The sequence below is a fragment of the Suricata suricatta genome, chromosome 8, assembly GCF_006229205.1.
Source record: "Suricata suricatta isolate VVHF042 chromosome 8, meerkat_22Aug2017_6uvM2_HiC, whole genome shotgun sequence".
Lineage (NCBI taxonomy): Eukaryota > Metazoa > Chordata > Mammalia > Carnivora > Herpestidae > Suricata > Suricata suricatta.
Window position 1 is genome coordinate 39,710,693 of NC_043707.1, and position 18,228 is coordinate 39,728,920.

Here is an 18,228-nt window from a genome sequence, read left to right on the forward strand (position 1 = left end):
ACAGCACAGTAGAATTCTTTGCAATTAAGGCAAATAAGAGGAGCAAGAGAAAAAATAATGAAAATAGCTTACTCAAGCAGTTAGTACTCAAGACTCTTACTTGGTTTTACCGTTCTGATGGGGCTAAGTCTGTTACTGTTTCCGGATGCTAACATGAGACACAGAATTCCTGGGTAGGAGACAAACGACTTAATAGGAAACAGGAAGTAACAGGAGCTTCAGCATGTTAGTGTCAAACCCTCTTCCCCCATTCTTACTGGGATGGCATGAATGGCTCAGGTGTTCATTTATTCGGAGGAACACTGAACTTGGGGAACCTGTCATTTTATAGGAAGCAGTGAGTAAAACCTATTCTTTATGCCGGAGGGAGACATTATTTCATTCCTTACAATTGCTCGTTATAAACACAGCCCTGAGAAATGACCCTGGTAAAGAGCAGAGTCTTGCATTTTTGGCATACCCAGGAAGATGGGTAGAAGCATGACAGACTCCTGAAGGCCAGTCTCTCTCAACATTACTGTTTCAGACACTTCTAAGCACTTTACACCTGTACTATAATTTGATCTTCACAACCGTGTTATGTGCCCTATTTTATAAATGACTAAACAGGCATAGAGAGGCCACACAGCTAATGAACAATCCAGGAGAGAGGGGCACCTGGGTGGCTCAGTCAGTTGTGTGTCTGACTCTTGGTTTCAACTCAGGTCATGATCTGATGGTTGGTGGGATGGAGCCCCACTGGGATCAGCCCTGTGCTGACATGTGGAACCTGCTTGGGATTCTCTCCCCCCAACCCTCTGCCCCTCTCCCACTCTCTCGCTGTCTCTCCCTCCCTCTCTCAAAAATAAATGAATAAACTAAAAAAAAAAAGAAAAAAAGAAAGAAAAACCCAAGAGAAGCAAAAGAGATGCATAGTTTAAAGAAAACACAGTAAGGGACACCTGGGTGGCTTAGCCGGTTAAGCATCTGACTTTGGCTCAGGTCATGATCTCACGGTTGGTGGAATCAGGCCCTGCGTCAGGCTGACAGCTCAGACGCTGGAGCTGTTGTGCCCAAGTTTGTAAAATCGCCCCAAATCACCCCAAAACAAGCACCAGAGACTGCTAGGGAGACCTAGTCACGCCTGCAAAAGCAAAGGGCCTTTATTACAAGCTTAAGCTCGGGCTCACGGTCTCCAGCCAACCCGCTGGCCACGTGGAGAGAGCCCTGAACAAAGGCAGGGCAGGGCCTTTTATGCCTTTGGGAGGGGGCGTTACAGGAAATGATGACAGGAGTACAGTGATCCAGTCCCTGCCCTTCCCATCAACCCTGGCAGTTGTGGGAGCCAATCACACCATCCGGAGCAGTGACCAATCAGGGTGGGCCCAGGATGCCCCACGTGGGGCATGTGACTAGGCCCGCCTCTAGAAAGGTCAAAGGTATCAGCGGGCCTCCCCCGATTGGGCTCCGCAGGAGTTGTCCCTCCTTAAGGTGCCCCCTTTCAGGAGAAGCCAGCGCCTTCCCCTTTAAGTACAGGGGAAGGCTGGATCGGACCTGAGGCGGTCGGGGGAACGCCCCCCTCCAGGCCATCTCCACCGCGGAGGTGTGCTAAGGCTCCGGGAAGGCTGGGATGGCCCGGTGGTGAGGGCCGAATCTGACCTGCATCCTTACAGAGCCTGCTTCAGATTCTATGTCTCCCGCTCTCTCAAAAATAAATAAATGTAAAAAATAAAAATAAAAACAACAACACAGTAAAAGTTAACTTGCGGAGATAGGTCTGACAACTCATAAAAGCAACAGGTGGACGCCTGGGTGGCTCAATCAGTTAAGTGTCCAAGTTTAGCCCAGGTCATGATCTCCTAGTTTGTGGGTTTGAGCCCCTCGACAGGCTCTGTGCTGATAGTGCAGAATCTGGAGCCTGCTTCAAATTCTGTGTCTCCCTCCCTCTGTCCCTCCGCCTCCCCGGCTTACGCGCTCTCTCTCTCTTCCTCAAAAATAAGTAAACATTTAAAAAGATTTAAAAAAAAAAAAAGCAACAGGCAACCCCCTGAAAGAATTTGTGTACAGGTTTCCAGTAATTGCTCAGGATATGGGGGAGGGGAATACCAGAATAATTAAGACTCCACAAAAATGTAGGATGAGGATTCAGTTATTAGAACATAGAAGTTAGTATGACCTTATTTTATGACCAAGCTAATGAAGAAGGGTCTCAATAGTTACACGAATAGGGAAATTAATAAAAGTTGGAATAAGAATTTTTCTCTACAATAATTATGGCATTTGGATTGAACAGGAATCATTTGGTTTGACCTAAGCTGTGGATGGGAAGGAATTTATCTGCTTAAATGCATCAGAGAAAGGGAAAAGGGAGCTTCCGCTAAAAGAGCTGTTTTTTTATTTGTTTATTTGATGAAAAATGTACTGAACACCTGTTCTGTTCTAGACTCTGTAATAGTGGGGAGGGATACAAAAATAAATAAGATGGTATCTATAAACTCCATGAAGGGCAAGATGACATGGTGAAACTCTCAAATGCACATATGCCTTGATCAGCAGCTCCACTTCTAGGAATTCATTCTACTGTCAAACTTCTACGTGTGTCAAGTGACATTTTTGTAAAGATGGTCATTGCACTATTATCTGTATTTGCAAAAGACTGGAAATAACCTAATGTTCGTGTGTTAACTTAGGATACAACCACCAATGGAAAACTGAAAACTGTAAATAAAGAATAAGGAAGTTCTAGGTAGTGAAAGGATCGCATGGATACAGTACATGAGTGGAAACAAGCTACAACACAGTCTGTAGAACACGATGCCATTTTGGCATACAAGGGGAACTATAGGTGTGTTTTTATCTCGGGAAGCATTTATATCTCTAGAAATATTCACCAGAAACTGCTAATATTGATTGCCTCTGGGGAGGGGGACTGGGCAGCTGGGGTGGAAACCTCTGGGGAGGGAGACTTTTCATTATATAGTTTTTCTTTGTAACTTCTGAATTTTTAGATTAATTTGTTGCCTCTTCAAAAAATAAAGACATGAAATATGTAGAAAGGATGAGATCGGAAGAAAAGGTGATCAGAGCATTGTAAGGATGCAGGTCTAAACCAAACAGACTCCATTGACAAGCTTTAAGTTTCCCCTCTAAACTGGAAGGACTAGGTTTCAGTTCCCCGAAACTATCAGGCAGTTAGTTACACATTGCCCAAGGCAGGAGAGACCACCCTGGTAACACCCAATCAGGAAAGGCCAGCTAACACCCTTAACCTTCCTAAGGACAGGCCTGTAGATGGAAATCTTAGATGGTTACCTGTTGTTTAATACAAGATTAACCAGTTACTCACCCCACGTGGGGGTCCTCGGCCCACCCTGTAATTGGTTATTTTCAAGGAAACACTAAATATTGTGATTGGATCCCGCTAAAAGTAACAAATACTCTAGACAATGTGAATGGTTAAACTCATTGTCAATAATGTTGTATAATTATGATTGGATCACTGTACCTATGTCTCAATTTCCTGTAACTCCCGCTTCCCAAACTCCATAGAAACCCTGCTCAGCCCCCGTTCGGGGCTCTCAGCACAGGTCCACTGCGCTGGTGAGGTCAGAGAGCCCGAGCTCGAGACTGTAATAAAGCCCTTTGCCTTTGCATGCGTGCCTCGGTCTCCCTGGTGGTCTCTGGTCGTTGAGGATGCTGCGTTCTGGGCACAACAGCATCAAAACAAGAACTGAAGACACCATTACTGCTCTCAAGAACTCACCCTCTAGCAAGAGAGACAACTAAAGAAAAAATTACAACCCAGGGTTTGGGTGTCCGGAGTAATGAGAGCTGTTCTAGAGACCTGCACAAGCTGGCAAGCAGGGCTTTCCAAATGGAGCAGCTGAACCGAGTAATCATTGAGAAGAAGGGTTAGTAAGGCAGAGGAGGGTGGCGTGGAAGGGCACCTCTGACCAGGGGAACAGTGCGTTCCAACCCAGGGATTTGAAAGAACACCATGCAGCGTGAGAGTCACAGCAGTTCAGTAGGACAGGGGTGGAGGGCACAGGGGCGGTGGGTGAGAATCAGATACGGGAGGAACTCAGATATTAAATATCGTGTCCAAGAGTTTGAATTTCACTCCCAAGTATTTAAGGGGCCTCTGAATACTTTTAAGCAGAGCAGACATCTTACTAACTTTGGGCTTCAGAAAGTTCCTCCTGCCGGAGCGTGGAAAACAAAGGGAGACAGCATCAACCAGGAAGTTGGTGCCTTGGCTCCAGAGAGAATTGACGAGATTAGGGCTTGGGCAGTGGCGATGGGAGGGGCCTCCCAGGGTGGAGGGCTCTTGGCTACACTTGGTTGTGAGGGTGGGGCAGGAAAGAATGGCCCCAGGGCCTTGGCTTGGTGGTGTGATTGTGCAAGACCAGACGGAAGAGGAAGAGGCTGTGGGGAGGACAATGCGTTTAGTTCCGGGTGTGGATTTGAGGGGTTTGGGGCAGAGCCAGGGGGATGGATGCGTGGACCTGGCACCTGGGAAGGGGTCTGGACTGACTGTGGATTGGTGAGCGTGGGTGTCAGGTGGTAGGTGTTGGTGGATGAGCTCACCAAGATAGAGCGGGTAACAAAGTGAGAGGGGTGCCAAGTCCCAGACCTGGAATAGTGCCCTCTAGCCGAGCAGAAGACTTAAAGAGGAAAGAGACAGAAAGAGGCTTCCCAGAGTAGGGGGTAGGGGGTTCAGGGGAGTGAGGTCTTGGAACTCACCTTTGGAAATGGGACCCAGGCGATTTGCAGAGCACTTCCAACCCAAGAGCATGTGTGGCCCTGACAGGAGCAACGTAAATAGTAGTGCCCAGTGGACACTAGGCTCAGCCAACCAGCAGGGGCCAGTCACACTGCGAGAGTTTATAGCAGAACTGAACCACCAACCCACATTTTCTCAGACTGGGCCTGGATGCTCTTCACTACCCAGCTTTCTTTTGATTAAAGGGAAAAAAAGTTTATCCTACCCTTTGTGATGGACAGCAGGTTTCCCTTAGGTTTATTGTTGGCATTAACTTAAGTGAGAACCCCACCTACAAACCGTTGCTGGTGTATCGTCCTTGGATCCTAGATCCACCTCTTTTCCTCTTTGCTGGTCTAAATTCTACTCGTCCTTCAATCTCTTGCTTAAGTCCCTCCCTAAAGCCTCCCCTGAGGATTCCAGTTCACTCTGACTTCTCTTTTTTAAAATTCTTGTGGCAGATACACCTTCCAGTGACACCACACACACACACCCCTTCCAGTGAGTCACACGCTTGTATAAACTCCCATTGCTGGCAGGCAGGACCTGTGGCTTGCTTCTAGGCAATGGAACATGACAAAGGTGATACGTATCACTCCCATGATGACAGTTACATTATATAACACTTCTTAGCAGACGGGTCAGAGAGTCTCGTGCTGGCTCTGAGGAAGAAAGTGGCCGTGTTCCGATCTGCTTATGGAGAAGGCTGAGGGCAGGGAGCTGAGGAGCCTATAAGAGCCGAGACTCGACCCTAGCTGACAGAAAGGAAACAGGACCGTCAGTCCAGGGTCAGCAAGCTGTAATGACGCAGGTCTGAATCAAACTGACTCCATGACAGGCTTCAAGTTTCCCCTCTGACCTTGGAGGCCTAGGTGTCCGTTTCTCAGAATCATTAGACAATAAAAGGGCACACATTGCCCAAGGCAGGAGGGACCACCCTTGTAACACCCAATCAGGAAAGGCCAGCTGACACCTTTAACATTTCTAAGGGCAGGCCTAGAGACAGAAACTATAGATAATCACTTATTGCTTAAGGCTAGCTACACCCTACGTGAGGGTCCTGGGTCCTGGGTCCACTCTAATTGGTTAACACTCTAAATGTTGTGATTGGGTCCCGCCAAAAGTAACGAACACTATGTGTATGGTTAAAGTGTCACAATTTCCTGTAACTCCCCCTTTCCCAAGCCCATAAAGGCCCTGCCCCGCCTTTGTTCGGGGCTCTCAGCACGGATCCACTGCGCTGGTGAAGTCTGTGAGCCCGAGCTTAGGTCCGGCCAGCCTAAGCCCGTAATAAAGCCCTTTGCTTTTGCATGCGTGACTCGTCTCCCTGGCGGTCTCTGGCTTTTGGGGACGATGTTGAAATCTTGGGCTTAACAAAGCAATTCTGCCAATGCCCACGTACACTTGGAGGAGTGTCCTGGGCTGCACTAAGAAACACGACCAAGCCAGCACCTTGACTGCAGGCTTGTGAGACGCCACAGAGGACTCGGCTACAATGTGCCCAGACGCCTAACCCACAAAAACTAGGAACTAACAAATGTGTGTTGTTTTAAGCTGCCAAAGTTGCTGTCATTTGCTACATGGCCGTTAGCAACAAACGACGCCCCTGTCGCATTACAGTGCGCCCCTCAGTTTAGACCACAGTAATTTAATGTCTGGTCTAGCTTTACCTTCTTTTCCGATCTGAACAGAAGCTTCTTGAAAACAAGGAACTTGTCCCACGTGACTTGTGTTCTCAGAGGGTAGGAGAGAGGCACAAGAGAAAGTATTGATGGACTCTTAGTCCAGGAAAGGGCCATATGGTGGCTGATAACATCTGCTGCATAGGGATGTGGTGGGGCAAAATGAGGGATATGTGGGAGATACCTCAGTCATGGCTCCTACCGGGTAATCATTAGATATATTAACAAATACCGCATCTAGCCCCATTCCCTCTTGTGCTCGTGAAGGAATAGCCCCTCACTGCCTCCCTCCAAAAAAAGAAAAAAAGACTCAGCCACCTGCCATGACTTGTCAAAGGTCACTCAGCAGATCAGTGCCCAGAACTTACCACTCAGAAGAAATATTAAATGGCATAAATGAGGCACTAAGCCATGTTATTACCCATGAATTCATGGGCTGAGGAAAGAAAATAAAAAGAGGGCTCATTTTCTTAGACCCTTTCCCTAATTCTGACCCTTCTATCCTCCTCACTATTCTTCCTGTCCTTTTTCCATGAAGACCACATGAAAAATTACTTTTTGTGGTCGATTGAGTAACTGATACACACTAGTTGATAATATGTACAGACTAGAGGTCTTGATCAAGATTCCTTTAGTTGCAAGTGACAGAAACTCCATTCAAACTAGCTTGAGCGAAAAGGAGAATCTGTTCACATAGCTCAGAATGACACTGCATATCCATGTTAACTATAGCCATGTAACAAATCATCCCAAAACTTAGCAGCATGAAACAATCATTTTATTACATTTACAGACCCTACAGGTCAGGAATGCAGACAGGACACTCAGAGATGACTGATCTCTGTCCTGCGGTACCTAGGGCCTCAGTTGGGAAGACTCGAAAGCTAAGGGTGACTTGGTGGCTGAGGGCATCTAGGAACATCTTAGTCCTGGCAGTTGAGGCGGGTCGTCTGCTGAGTCTTCAGCCGGGGCTTTTGGCTTGATCTCCATACGTGGCCTCCATGAAACTGCTTCAAGCATGGCCAAGGTTACCAGGACGTTTCTCCCTAGTCCTCTTTTGCTACAGCTGGAACTCCCCACATCCATGCCAAGAGCCTTTGAGAAAAGGAGGCTGAGAGGAAGACTCGGAGCCAAAGAGAAGCACGAGCACTTAGCACCAGCAGGTGTTGGCAGCTCTCACAAAGTCTATTTACTGACAACACGTATCTACTAATATTTACTAATCCCTTGATGTTTGCAAATGAGGCAAAGCTGTGAGGAGCTGTGTGGAGAAGTGGCAGCTGTGTGGCCGACCCTAGCACCGTTCACGGAGGGCCACATCTTCCACCAGAAGCTACTGAAGCCCGGGCCCCATGTCCAATGTCCAGAGCTGAGCAGTTCTTTTACATAACTTGGAATCAGCAGTCTCCGTTCATACTTAATCTACTCCCTTCCATCTTTTCAAAAAAAAATATACAGAGATTATGAAGATCTTTAACAGGGAGCACCCACCATTCCCTTAAACTCATGTCCCGGGGCTCAATCACATGATCAGAACATTTCTCCTTACATGTCATCTTCCGTAATTAACATAGATTCTAAGCAAATGGCCTCCATCAAGCTTGGAATGCTGCGTGCCCTTCACAGCACAGACATGGAGCATTAGCCATCAGTTTTCTGCATTTAGCTCCTGATACCCGGCCAGTGGCTCCACGGCTCCCTTCAGGAACGATTTTCTTTTCTCCCGTGATCCTAGTCAGTCACCTCGCAAAGCACTCTGTTCATTACAGGAATGAGAATACATGTCTGTTCAGCTGGCATTGACTGAGTATCCACAATGTGCCAGGCACTGGGCCAGGGCTGGGGACACAGAGAGCAGTCATCAGCCCTGCCCTTTAGGAATTCTCAGGTCAGGTGGGAGAGGCAGACATGAAAACAAGCAATTACTGCAGAGTGCAGGAAGTGGTGTACCAGCTGCTATGGGGACACTGATGAGGGATGATTAATTGTCTGGGGATTCTCTGTGAAGTCAGGGAAGACTTCACCAGTGTCATTGGAGTGGGGTTTTGAAGGGTGAATAAAAGCTTATTAGGATAAGGCCAGTGAAAGAATGCCAGGCAGAGGGAGCCACATATGCAAAAGCACAGAGGTGGGGAAGGACATGGAGTGCTTTGGAAACTCATGAGATAGCAGAGGTCCAGAAAGGAGGCAGCAGGCAGCTTAATCCCTCCCCTCACCCCTCCGTGGCCCCGAGGTGGGGGCAACAAGAAATTGAAGCACTGGCTCTGTTGCTGGTAAGTAAGCAAGATTTTCTTTTTTCTTTATTTAAATTTTTTTAAAAAGTTTTAAGTTTATTTATGAGAGAGAGAGAGAGAGAGAGAGAGAGAGAGACAGCATAGTGGGGGAAGGGCAGAGAGAGGGGGAGACACAGAATCCCAAACAGGCTCCAGGCTCTGTGCTGCCAGCCAGAGCCTGATGCAGAGCTCAGACTCACTATCTGTGAGGTCATGACCTGAGCTGAAGTCAGATGCTTAACCGACTGAGCCACCCAGACACCCCATTATCTTTCTATATAAAGCTCATATGTCTCAAAGTTTAAAGTCTTGCTTCTGTGAGTGTTCTAGAACTTTTGCAAGATTATAATCGACTATTGGGAACTGGCTTCTCAAGGAATCAAGGTCCCATATATTTTTTAAAATTTTTTTCATGTTTTATTTATTTTTGATACAGAGAGAGACAGAGCATGAGAGGGGGAGGGGCAGAGAGAGAAGGAGACACAGAACTGGAAGCAGGCTCCAGGCTCTGAGCTAGCCGTCAGCCCAGAGCCTGATGTGGGGCTCGAACCCACGAACCTGAGATCTGACCTAGGCCAAAGCCGGAGACTTAACCAATGAGCCACCCGGGCGCCCCAAGGTCTCATATATTTGAAAAGCCCTTGGACACATCATCTGGACTCTTGTGGGCTTTTGTGATGATCGGAAGTGTGATTATTGCCGATTGGAACTCTGGAGAGGGTGAGCCAGGCCGGCGCCCAGCTCTCCTCACCGCCCTCACCCAGCTGCCTCTCCTTGCTGGTACTCTTCATGCTATAGACACACGATCCTTTGGGTTCTTTTAACCTCTCAAAACAAAACAAAATAGTGTTGGCATTTTGGAAACTTCCAGAACCAATTCTTTCCTGAGTAAGGGCTTGCTCAGCATAAGCAAAATAAACTGACACTTCTTAAGCAGCTCTAGGAAATCCTGGTCTAACACATAGCCTTACAAATGAGTTTCTAAAATCACCTTTTAACCTGCCGAACTGTTTACCCGCCTGTCAAATGCTCCCGGCTCGTCTCAAAGTTCTGCCTCTGATAATGTGAGCTGTAGGCAACTTAAACGCGGACAGGGATGCATTTTCAGTTTCTCATAAAAGTTTACCTTCCTAGGCTTGGTCTTTTATCTTTTTGGTGCTAGACTTAATTTGCCACACTGCTTCCTCGTCTCACCCCAATCTGGCTGGCTGCCTTTTGCTAAAGAAGTGTTTGGCATTCACAACAGGAAAACCCCAGGGCCCCAGGCGAGGTTTGAGGAGAAAGGCTGCTTCTCTTCCTGTGCCCCGCCCCCCGCCATGGCCACCTGCCCAGGTGCTCAAGGTGCTGCTGCTGCCCTCTTGTGGCCGCAACGTAGGGAGTGGCGGGACCTCATTTGGCAAATAAAAAATCCTCTAATTATCAGGTTTGCTAGTTGAGTAGAGAGAGCATTCCCAAGGCCCATGTCATTAAATTTTTTTTAATGTTTATTTTTGAGAGAGCATGTCCGCCCACGCTGAGTGGGAGACGGGCAGAGTGAGCAAGAGACAGAGACTCTGAAGTAGGCTCTGGGCTGTCAGCGCAAAGGCGGCCGTGGGGCTCGAACCCATGAATGGTGAGACCATGACCTGAGCTGGAGTCAGATGTTCAACCAACTGAGCCACCCACGTGTCCCAGATCCATGTCATTTTAGAGCTGAAAGGGACCTTAGTCCAACCCCCATTTTTTTGGCTTTTTTTTTTTTTTTTTAAGAAAAGGACCCCCAAAATGAGAGAGATTCCATCATTTAGCCAAGGACACGTCCATCCTAGTGAGAAAAGTAGCTTGGAATGGAACCTCCATCCTCCCTGGAAGTCAAGGAGGGAAGAGGAAGTTGCCATCTGAAGTTGAGAAAGACACAATGATACTGAAGAGTTGCAGACTTGGGGAGCCAGAGGAGCAGAGAAAATGTGTTGGGCTTCTCTCCACCTGCCAGTGACCCCCCCACACCCCATCTGCTGCTCCCCGAGGAAAGCTGCTTTGTAAGTACACACAGGCCTTGGATAAGGACCATCTCCTGACTTTTTGGAGCACTTTCTTACACCTAGGACACAGCATTCCAGTGTAGGAGATCTAGATTCTGGGTTTTTATTTTTTTAATGTTTATATTTTGAGAGAGAGAGTGACAGGGATAGAGCGTGAGTGGGGGAGAGTCAGAGAGGGAGGGAGACATGGGATCTGAAGCAGGCTCCAGGCTCTGAGCTGTCAGCACAGAGCTCGACACTGGGCTCAAACCCACAGACCACGAGATCACGACTTTATGACTTTAGCTGAAGCCCAGCCGACAGAGCCCCCGGCACCCCCAGATCTGGATTCTCGTCCAAGCCTCCACCTTGAGTCACTCACCCCCACCCCCACCTTTGGGCCCCGATTTTCTCACTCGTAAAGTGAGGGGGTGCTCTGCTCTCTGTGGTTTCTTTTAGCAGTGCTACTTTCTGATTGTCTGTTTGCCTCTTGGCCCAAAATATCTGGTGGGACTAATGGACTGGGAGCAACTTGTGGGCAGAGTCTGTATCTTTTTCTGTTCATCCCCAAAGCTTAACTCTTATACTTTTGACATTTTAGATTTTCAAAAATATTTGTAATAATTAGCGTGTTCAGGGACTGCTGGGTACCAGACACACCACATGTGATCCTTGCGTATGGCTTCGTGCTGACGGTCACTGTGAGGTCAGGAAGCAGCTCTAAGCCAAGAGCCATGGGATCAGATTGCTTATGACTGCCTCCTGGTTCTATACTTCCTGCCTTACGCACCCCTACTCTCTGTATCCATTTCCTCATCTGTAAAATGGGATTTAAATGGCAATGCCTGGCACATTGTAAACACTAGGCAAATGTTAGTAGGTAGGCATTATCATCTTCATTTTATGGATGAGCGAATTAAAACTAAGAGATTAAATAACTTTTCCAAACCAGCATGGCCAGTGACTGATCTAAGATTATAAACAAGATCCAAAGCCCATGCTGAGTTTAGGCTCTATGCTGGACTATTGCCCTCTGACTAACCGACCTCAGAACAAATGAATGAATGAAAGCCTTCATTGCTCGTGGCCGTGCCAATAGTTGGCACTTGAATTTTCCATGGGGAAGGTATTCGTACTAGGGGTGTGTCTCCTCCTCACTCCCTGTAACCAATGAAGACAGAAGATGAAAACAATTAAACAAAACAGAAGTAAAGCGCCCTCTTCAGCACAGAAGAGAATACAGATTTCTTCTATGTCAGTGAGGACTTACTGAGCATGTACTACGTGGCCGTAGTAGGGCCAGGTCTGTGGGCATTGGAGACACCTCTGACGTTCAAAAACTTGCAGTCTAGTTGGGGAAACAAACCTATGCAAAGTTTGGATTATCCTGTTTACACCCCAAAATGGGGTAATACAGATTATTTGTGTGGAGTTCAGAAAGGGAACAGAGAATTCTGGGAAGACTTTCTGGAAGAGGAACTCAGGCTGCATCTTGAAGCATGAGTGACTTTCCCTGATGTTATCTCAGATTCCTTTCTATGTCTTGTGTTCAGTTGGTCGGTCACCAAGACATATGTGTTCTTTCCAAAGTGACTCATACCAGTCCCTTACCTTTCAGTTCTGTGGCCGCATCCCCAGGTCAGTAGCTCATTACTTCGTGCCTGGAGGTGCCCTAACAGTCGGCTAACCTGTCTCTTTGCCGCCAGCCTTTACCTTTTCAATCTGCATCATCTACCTCTTTGGGATTGGCCTTCATTCCAAGTTCCCTTGAACCAATATTTTTTGAGCAGCTACTGGGTCAGGTGCCACTCCTCTCGCACTAGGGATTCCGTGTAGAACCAGACAGGCAAGAAGGTCCCTGCCCCCACAAGAACCCACATGCTAGTTTAAAAAAAAACAACTCCTGGAGTGTGGGGAGCGGCAAAGACTCCGGGGCGGGACACGGCACTGGAGAACTGTGGCTGTAAAGATGAGAGCCCAGACCCTCGGGGCAGGGCCCAGCCTGTTGGTTTCCCCTCCCCCTCCTCCCCCATTACTTTCCAACCACCAGCCCCACACCGGCTGATTATTTCCAGCTCAGGCTTTCTTCTCGCCCTTTCTCCTACTTGCCCAGATCCTTTAGGGCCTGCTTCTAAGCCCACATCCCCCACCCTTCTCTCACAGCACTACTCCTCTCTTGGGAGAGCCCTCCACATGATTATAAGCTTCTGGAAGCTACAGTTCTGTTGTGGATGTATCCGTTCTGCTCTGCCTTAGCCCCTGCAAATAATAGGGATTTTATTCTTCCCCCTCCTCTTCTTTTTAACTCCTAACAGTAAAAACTAACATCTGTAAAGCACTTTACAAAGTGTTGTCATGTAGGGCATCTGGGTGGCTCAGTCGGTTAGGCGTCCGACTTCAGCTTGTCGTGGTCTCGCGGTTCCTGAGTTCGAGCCCCGAGTCGGGCCTGACAGCCTGCCACCTGCTTCAGATTCTGTGTCTTCTTCTCTTTCTGCTCCTCCCCCACTTGGGCAGTCTTTCTCCTTCTCAAAAATAAACGTTAAAAAACAAAGTGTTTTCATGTACATCATCTTCTATGAACTGCACAATATCTTTGTAGCAATTATCAGCCAATATCAAATGGGTTAATAGGTCAAAAGAGAAAGGCACTCTGGGTGACAGAAATAACAACAACAATGTACAAGGACAGGAATGATCCCCGCCTGAGTGGAAGGCAGTGTGGGAAGCAGCCTTGCTGGAAAGAAAAGAACGAAAACCAGAGGAGACTTGGGAAATGAAGGGTCAAGGTAACAAAAAACAAAAACCAATTGCATGGCACTGGCATGGTAAGTGGTGCAGAGTATTTATTTCTAGCCTTTTTAGGGACATTTTTTTCTTTTGCAAAGCTGTCGCAAGTGTCCATATAATTTTGTGTCCTAGTTTTTGTCACTTAACATTCTAAGCACTGTTCCCTGATGCGACATCATCTTCGTAAAGGCCATTTGTAGTGAATACAGAATGTTCCAAGGTAGCTGCACCCTCACGTCCTTAACCTGTCTCTCTGTTGTTGGCCACGTTGCTTCCTATTCTGCACAGTTTCTTTCTTTTTTTTTTTTTAATTTTTTTTTAATGTTGTATTTATTTTTGATACAGAGAGAGACAGAGCATGAGAGGGGGAGGGGCAGAGAGAGAGGGAGACACAGAACCGGAAGCAGGCTCCAGGCTCTGAGCTAGCTGTCTGCACAGAGCCCGACGCGGGGCTCGAACCCACAAACGTGAGATGTGACCTGAGCCGAAGCCGGAGGCTTAACCGACTGAGCCACCCAGGCGCTCCTGCACAGTTTCAAGAATGGCCGCAACACAACTTGTGCAGAGAGAAGAAACAGAGTGAAGTCGGAAAGACTGACCTGTGTTACCCCATTTTCAGTGCTCACCCCTGTCACCACTCCTGAATCTGCAGCCCAGGGCTCCGGGCTTACACACAGTAGGAGCTCAATACGTACATGGCGGGGGGCGTCTGGGTGGCTTAGTCAGTTAAGCGACCAACTTTGGCTCAGATCATGATCTCATGGTTCATGAGTTCGAGCCCCACATGGGGATCTCTGCTGTCTCCCCCTCTCACTGAACCTCCCCTGCTCACCCTCTCTCGCTCTCAAAAATAAACATTTTTTTTAAAGTTTTACATTTTTGTGAATTAAATTTTTTATTGAGGGACAGTTGACATATTCCTTCATGACCTAGAGTACTAAAATTCTAAATTGATATCTTAGAGTTGATATTAAATTCTATTTTTTCTAGCTTTTCTACAGTTAACTTATCATCTTTAATTCACTTGGAATTTATTTAGGTGTACCATTTAAGGAGAGAGCCCTTCCACCCCAAATTTTAACCAGCTGTTCAAATGCCTTTCTCCCCATTGTCCTTTTTTTGGGCAGGGGTGAAGGGGGGTAGAGGGAGAGAGAGAGAATCTTAAGCAGGCTCCATGCTCAGTGGGGAGTCCAACACAGGGCTCAATCCCACGATCCTCCTAGGATTGTGGCCTGAGCCAAAATCAAGAGTCAGGAGGCTGAATCAACTAAGCCACCCAAGGGCCTCTCCCAATTGTCCTTTTTAAATGCTAACCTAAAATTGGGTCTATTTTTGCCTAGCCAGTCTGTTAAATTGATGTACGAGATATAGAATGATTTACTGTCTGCCAAGGCTAATACTCTTCCCAATTAAACACTGTCTTCAACGTTTTCTTTGCCATCTCCCCTGTTTATTCTTCCAGATAATTTGTAAAATAAGTATATCCAATTCTAAAAGTACTCTTGGGATTCTCACTGTAATTACACAAAGCCCAAAAATACATTAAGAGAGAATTGACATCTTTACCATTTTACTTTTGCCATCCAGGGAGGTTTTTCTTCGTTACCTTTTCCCATATTTTTCTCAACAAAATTTGGTCATTGTCTTTACGTCGATCACTGACATTTCCAAAAAAGGTGATTCCTAGGCTGTTACCAGTGTCTACAGGGGAAATTTGCTGACAGGATCTAACAATCCAGTCAACTCTCTCCTCGTCAATACATTCTCTCTGTTCCTTGGCTGTCCGCCCATCAAAGCTACCCACATATTTGAGTTCTGTCTGCCCTTTGGAGCCAGATGGAGAAAAACTGCCCCTCCTCCAGGACAGATTTTACTGTCTGGAGACTGTCCTGTTTCCCACCAGCCTTTTTTTGGGGGGTGGGGTGGGGAGCTGGCCAAATAACCCCAGCTGATAGGATAAAACTAGTATTTGGGAAAGATTCAAATGATGGTGGTCAGGAGGACAGGCTTGGGGTAGATTAGACTAGAAGGTAGGGAAGCAGCAGGCGCTGCCCTCTGCAGAGACCCAGACTTCAAGACTGGCTGAGACAAGGTTGTGGACACGGCAAGGGGGAAGTCTGAGGGATTTTTCAAACAAGGGAACATCAGGACACGTTGACCAACAGGACACAAGGGACAAATGGAAACAAAGAGTCAAACATGGCTTTCAAGCCTCGAGCTTGAATCACCTAAGAGAGGGACGCTCTTTACAAAGAGAAAGTGAATAAGGGAGAGATTTTGGAAGGGAGTCTATTTCCGTCCTCCTGACCCCGAGATTACAATATATCCAAGGAAAGAGGTCTGTGCTTTAGATTGGTTGTGACACACACACACCCCAGTTCTTGGCACAGAGCTCCTAAAACCCTTGTAATTTCTTTTTAATTTTTTTGTTATGTCTTAAGTAAAAATATTTTTAAAAACATTTTAAAAAGTGGGGGTGCCTGGGTGGCTCAGTTAGTTAAGTATCTGACTGGCTCAGGTCACGATCTCATGTTCATGCGTTCGAGCCCCGCATCGGGTTCTGTGCTGACAGCTGCAGCCTGTCTTCAGATTCTGTGTCTCCCTCTCTCTCTGACCCTCCCCTGCTCATGCTGTCTCTCTCTCTCAAAAATAAAAGTAAACTCATTAAAAAAATTTAAATTTTGTTATGTCATTATTATTTTGTTTTGAGAGACAGCAAGCAGGGGAGGGGCAGAAAGAGAGGGAGACACAGAATCGGAAGCAGGCTCCAGGCTCTGAGCTGTCAGCACAGAGCCTGACACAGGGCTGGAACCCACGGATTGTGAGATCGTGACCTGAGCCGAAGTTGGACGCTGAGCTGACTGAGCCACTAAGGTGCCCCTAAAACTCTTGTAATTTCTTAAGTGATAAGAACATCAGGAACATTTCTTGTTCTAAAATTTGCCTTTGGCCCTGGTTCCTAATGCAGGGCTCCTGAAATGTTTGTGAATTCCTAGGTGATAAAAGAACATCCAGGGCATCTTTGGTCCAGGAAGGCGACTCTGGGCGGGCTTCTGGGTCAGCGCTGGTGCCCAGAAAGTTCCCGCCATGTTTAGAAGATTGGCATTTTCAGCCTCATCCCCCCTTCTGCAGAGAGGGGAGGGCCTGGAAATGGAGTTAATACTTGATCAAGGCTAGGTGAGAGAGCGTCCATGAAATCCCAAGAATATGGCATTCCCAGAGCTGCCGGGCTGACAAATGCAGGCACACCGGAGGGTGACGCACCCCAGCTCCATGGGGACAGATGCTTCTGCACCCAGGGCCTTCCCACACCCCTCCCCAGGTATCTCTTCATCATCTGTATCCTTGACCATGTCCTGTGGTCAACTGGGAAACTTCAATGTTTCCCTGAGTTCTGTGATCCACTCCAGCAAAGTGCTGAAAGACAAGGAAGGGGCTGTGGGAACCTCCAATTTGTATCCAGGCCAGACAGAAGTCGTGGGAGCCTGGGGGCCAGCTCCTTGTGATTGGCATCTGAAGTGGGGGGCGGGCTTGTGGCTGGAGCCCTTACCCGGTCTGCAGGGAGGCGGTGTTGGAATGGAGTTACATCGCAGGACACCCAGCTGGTGCCCTCAGTGGCCTGCTGTGGGGAGGGCTTCACGCTCTGGAGGCCAGCAGCATCAGAGGTGAGGTGTCCTGTCGGCAGCACAGCGGAAACACAGATGGAAAACGGCGTTTTTCCTAAACAGCAGTGTTCTCCAAACTCCCCCCTCCCCAACAATAGTATGTTTTGGATAGGCCAACTCACACAAACACAGAGACATAAAATAGGCATAAGGGTCCCCAAACTACTGCAGACACAGTACCCAGAATACTAATGAGAGGGAGGAAAGGCCTAGGCGTGTAGGCAGCACCGAACAGGTAGATTAAGCGATGAGCATGAATGACTTCTCTGAGATCCTGTGGTCTACAACCCGGCAACCAGCACCCTGTCAGGAAATTAATTATCCTGTCACCATCTTAGCCTCAGCCCCATGTCCCAGAAGGCTCCAGGGAAAGAGAGATTCCAGAAGAAAGGCCAGACTCGTTTTAGAGTTCAAAAAAGGTCTCGCCACCAACCTGCAGAGTGCAGGGAGCTAGAAATGACTCCCCTGTAAAACACATCTCCTTTGTCCTCAGCCCAGAGGAAGGGGGTCTAGAGAATATTTAGGTTTCCAACTTCAAGGCCATGGTGCTTAGAACTGGGACAGGGAAGATAGGACACGATTTCTCCTTGTAAAGCCAGAGTGCTAAATCGAAGCGTGGAAAAGAGGCCAAGGGCCCTAGGCTAACACCTGCTGTTGGGTCAGAGCCTGAACAGGCAGGGCTTGGCTTGGAGGAATGAGGGAGCCCAGGGGCTCATTAGAGGTCCCACACAAAGCAACCCACGCTGAAGGGGTCATTAAAGAGGGAAAGCTGCTTTGGTATTCCAAGGACATCACCCTCTTCAGACAAATCACGTTGCTTTCAGCCATATCATAGCAGAGCATCTTTCCAGGGTAAATGTTAGAGCAGTTTTGTAGGGAAAGATTCTTTTGAAAAACAATTTTTTTTAATTTTTTAATGTTTATTTATTTTTGAGAGAGAGACACAGCGTCTGAGCAGGGGAGGGGGCAGAGAGAGAAAGGGAGACACAGAATCCGAAGCAGGCTCCAGGCTCTGAGCTGTCAGCACAGAGCCTGATGTGGGGCTCAGACTCACAAACCGTGAGATCATGACCTGAGCCG